Source organism: Hypanus sabinus, chromosome 12 (assembly GCF_030144855.1).
Source record: "Hypanus sabinus isolate sHypSab1 chromosome 12, sHypSab1.hap1, whole genome shotgun sequence".
Taxonomy (NCBI): domain Eukaryota; kingdom Metazoa; phylum Chordata; class Chondrichthyes; order Myliobatiformes; family Dasyatidae; genus Hypanus; species Hypanus sabinus.
Genome location: NC_082717.1, coordinates 60,875,313 through 60,880,405, shown reverse-complemented (window position 1 = coordinate 60,880,405; position 5,093 = coordinate 60,875,313).

Sequence of the window (5,093 nt, the reverse complement as noted above, 5' to 3'; positions counted from 1 at the left end):
CCACAGAAATTAACTCACATAACAGGGATCTATTCAAGAGCACAGAGACTGACCCTGATCTTCAAGACAATCCTCTTGGAATTCTTTTAGACAGAATAGTTTTGATTGAAATTTTGTAAACTTTTTTTGAATGGTAACATATTAACTTTTCTTAGTAAAACAGCCTCCATTTGAAATATATTACCGAAGCAATGTTTCAACTCACCTTGCTAAGGAAAGCAAGTCCCAGCACATAGAATCCAAGGCCCACATAGCAAAAAAACCTCACTACTCCCTTTAATAATATTTGATTTTCTTCTTCATCACAGTTTTATGGATGTTAAATAAATTCCAAGTATTCCATTTTAAAATATTTTCTTTTAATGAGTGGACATCAATCATTTTGATATACAGTAAGCTGCAGTAATGAGGATTCAGTGGGGGAGTACGGGGTCAGAAGGACGTGGGGTGATGAAGCTGAGGCCTGAAATTGAATTGGGCCATTGGATGACAAAGGAAGCTGTAGGATATACATTGTCCTTTCAGGGACAGGGAGAGGCAATACAGATTACATAAAAGTCAAAACAAATCAAATATAAGATACCACATTGCAAAAAACCATGTATGAATTTGTGACTTCACTTTTTGGGGTCCTTATGGATTTGCAGAGATGAAATCTTAATTGTCACAAGCAATTGCGTGTATACATCCCATGAAAACATATTATTGAAAGGTGAATCCGAGACTTTCCATCTGGTGATGTCCAGATCACTTACAATCCAGAGAACCTTGCTTGAGTTTTTATAAAGTCACTTCAGTTTCTCAGGCAATGCTTTATTTATGACTGTCCTGGGGATTGTTTTCTCATAAGCGACTGACTTAGGTTGTTTAGAAGCTGACTTCAGCACACCACAGATTGGCAGTTTAGTTCAGCACAATCTGACCTGGGCCTTTGCTGGAGCCTGTCCCAGCCCGGTTGATCCAAGGCTGAACCGAGTTCTAACCTGAATTAAATTTGCTTCAATTACAATGCATCAGATGTTGGTCTGTGATGCACCATCAATAACTCACACTGAGACGTAAGGCGAGATATCGGCTTTTATTGACTGGAAGAGGGAACCAGGAGTGAGTGTCTATCATACAATGTCCTGGAGACTGAGGCCAAGCGTCAGGCCTCAGATCTCCTTTATACAGGGGCCTGTGGGAGGAGCCAACAGGGGCAGTCAGCAGGGGGCGTGTCCAGACAGGCACATAGTTCACCACAATCTGATTAGCTGACCACTCACTCATTCAACTGGATATTTCAAATTGTAAAAAGAATGGATCCTTTTCCATGTTGCTAGGAACATCATGGTTGGGGATATTCTCCTGAAACACGTACTATTCCAAACTCAATCACAGGAAGCGATTACCAGGCTGAAGAAAAATTCAAGGACACTGAGATAACAGTGGAGATTTTCTATTTCTCTTTAACTTCTGTTCATTAGATATGTGAAGTCACATTTCAGAACTGTCTGTGGTGCAGAGAGACCTTCTCATCATCCGGGAAGCTTCCCAGCTTTGTGAAACTTTCCATTTGTGACAATGTGTCAGTACTCAAAGAAAAATTCCTATTTCAGTGGCTCTCAGATTTTGGAATTTTGGATAAGGGGTGCTCAACCTGTATTACTGTGTTAATATTATTTTATTTAGCTGCATGCATGTTCACAACTGAATGACAATGAACTTGAACGTGAGCTTAACTGTCGAGTTTCATGGGCAGTGGCTGTTCAATGACAAAAAGACAGGTGTAGCTGGGACCCAAGTGAGCGCGTAATTCTCTGGAACTTCCACCACCAAGCACATTTTTCCCTCCTCCCACCACTTTCTGATTTCGACGGGGATCACTCCTTGCTCGACTCCCTTGGCCATTCGTCCTTCCCCATTGATCTCCCTCCTGGCACTTATTCTTGCAAGTGGAACACGTGCTACACCAGCCCCTACACCTTCTCCCTCACTACCATTCAGGGCCCCAAACAGAATCAGAATCAAGTTTATTATCACCAGCCAGGGTCCATCCAAGTGAGGCAACACTTCACCTGTGAGTCTTTTGGGGTCATATATTGTGTCCGATGCTCCTGGTGTGGCCTTCTGTAGATCAGTGAGACCCGTGTAGATTGAGAGACCGTTTCGCTGAGCACCTACGCTCCGTCTGCCAGACAAAGCGAGATCTCCCAGTGGCCACCTATTTTAATTCAACTTCCCATTCCCATTCCAATATGCCAGTCTGTGTCTTCCTCTACTGTTGCAATGGGGCCACACCCAGGTTGGAGGATTAACACTTTATATTCCATCTGGGTAGCCTCCAACTTAATGCCATGAACATCGATTTCTCGAACTTCCAGTAATGCCCCCCTTCACTATTCCCCATCCCCCTTTCCCTCTCTCACCTTACCTCCTTGCCTGCCATTGCCTCACTCTAGTGCTTCTCTCCCCTTTTCATTCTTCCATGGCCTCCTGTCTTCTCTTATTAGGTTCCCCATTCTCCAGCCTGGTATTCCTTTCACTGAACAACTTCCCAGCTCTTTACTTCATCCCTCCTCCTCCCAGTTCCACCTATCACTTGTGCTTCTCTCGCCCCTCCACCCCCCCCCCCCCCCCCACTCAGCTTTTACATCTACTCCACATCTTTTTTCTTCAGTCCTGCTGAAAGGTCTTGGCCTAAAACATCGACTATACTCTTTTCCACTGATGCTATTCAGACTGTAGTTCCTCCAGCATTTTGTGTGTGTTGCCCATTCATCTTTCTCTGGTTTTCCATGTCACTCCCTTTATTTCATGGTCTACTGTCCTTTCCTGTTGGATTTCTTCTTCAGCAGCAATTTACTTCTTCCACCTAACAACGCCAAGGTTCTGACACCATTCCCTCTCCTCCACGCACCCACCTTCCCCCTCATCCAGTATCTCTGCTGGCAGGTACTGCTTCCCGTTCCACCACTATTGTATTCTGGCTTCTGCCCCAACCTTTCCATTCCTGAAGAAGGGTTTCAGCCCAAAATCCAAAGATGCTGCCTCCAATATTTTGTGTTTTCAGAATCTCTTGTGTCTGTGTCTCATATATTATGTCTTCAAATTTCAATCACAGAATCTAAAATGTAAGTTGGCAGTCTATTGCAATATTTTGTTCTGCAGTATCAAAGGTCAGTTCCCTCTGATGACATTGTCCGGTCCCTCTAGTACACACGAACAGTTCAATAAAAACATTTTGAGTAGAGAGAAACTAACTGTAGTAGCCTGACCAATATTTATACATCACTCACCTTTACTAAAAAGGAAACCGTCTGTTTGTTAGCCCATTGCTGAGCATAGGAATAAGCAAGTTTAAATTGACTATTGCCTGCCAATGTTACAGCAGTGGCTAGTCCTTGATTGGCTGTGAAGTTCTTTGGGATATATATCCATATAACAATTACAGCACGGAAATAGGCCATCTTGGCCCTTCTAGTCCATGCCGAACGCTTACTCTCACCTAGTCCCGCTGACCTGCACTCAGCCCATAACCCTCCATTCCTTTCCCATCCATATACCTATGCAATTTTACTTTAAATGACAATATTGAACCTGCCTCTACCACTTCTACTGGAAGCTCATTCCACACAGCTACCACTCTCTGAGTAAAGAAGTTCCCCCTCATGTTACCCCTAAACTTTTGCCCCCTAACTCTCAACTCATGTCCTCTTGTTTGAATTGTCTCAATGGAAAAAGCCTATCCACATCAACTCTATTTATCCCCCTCATAATTTTAAATACCTCTATCAAGTACCCCCTCAACCTTCTATGCTCCAAAGAATAAAGACCTAACTTGTTCAACCTTTCTCTGTAACTTAGGTGCTGAAACCCAGGTGACATTCTAGTAAATCTTCTCTGTACTCTCTCTATTTTGTTGACATCTTTCCTATAATTTGGTGACCAGAACTGTACACAATACTCCAAATTCAGCCTTACCAATGCCTTGTACAATTTTAACATCTTGAGTGGAATGTGGCAGGTGACTGTCTAAGTTCTTTTTGTTTTTGACTTAACTCTAATCAAATTAATTTCATCCAAATATGCAGGATAAGAGAAAAGAAATACATCTGCAGTATATGTGAAGAATATGAACAAACTAGAAATAGCCCAAAAAAACGCTGGGGTCTTCTGTCGTGTAGGCAGGCAGAAGGGAATAGGAGAGGAACGAGAATTGATGGGCCTGGTCTGGCATGGATGTATTGGGCTGAATAACGTGATAAAAAATAATTTAAACTGAACCTGCAAAATGCTTGTGTACTTCAAGCTGTTATTGGATACTCTTTCAAAATTAACATCCTAATTCTTGGCAGCTCTAATTAAGCCTCCAGCACTTTTATGCTCTGAATTCCTGGCAAGCTTGTCAGGTAATGTCCTTGAAGACATATTTGCTCAGTTAAATTTAAGAAATGCCTCATCATGTTTACAGATGGTTGGATTATGGTGGTGTGTTGTAAACTTTGTTATTAATTTAAATCTTGTTCCAAATTATTATTAATTTGTTTCAAAGAAAACCATTATGGCATTTTGGCAACGTTTATTTGAACATAATCATTTCATTTTATAAAACAATTCTTTATTAAATCTTTGAACTGCAGCATCTAGGAAATGCAACCAACATTGTTATTTTTTATGAATAAATGATGCATAAAAATTTATTTTATCAGGAAAGATTGCACTAGTAATGTTTCCAGCTTAAAGGTGAAAGCAAGCCCATTATGAAACTGCATCAGGGCCCTCGGTATACAGTTCAATGGAGCTTTCAGGTATCAGGGTTCACCTAGTAGGTGCTGGTGTAGGGTGCCCCTTGACATTTTCTTTCTGAATGATGTGAATTGCAGCTTCTGGGTACAATCAATCTTCTTCTTTTTCATGTGCCTTGCGCGTTACACGCTTAGGCGATTATGGTTCTCCACATCAAGTGATCCCTTGCAGTGTCAATGATATCTCGCACATTTAGATTTGTTAGTTCTTTCACAGTGTCCATGTATTTTCTTCTTTGCCTTCCTCTTCTGCGTATCCCAGGCATACGGTCTTGTTATGTAAGGCATTCTATTTCTCCCTTTCTG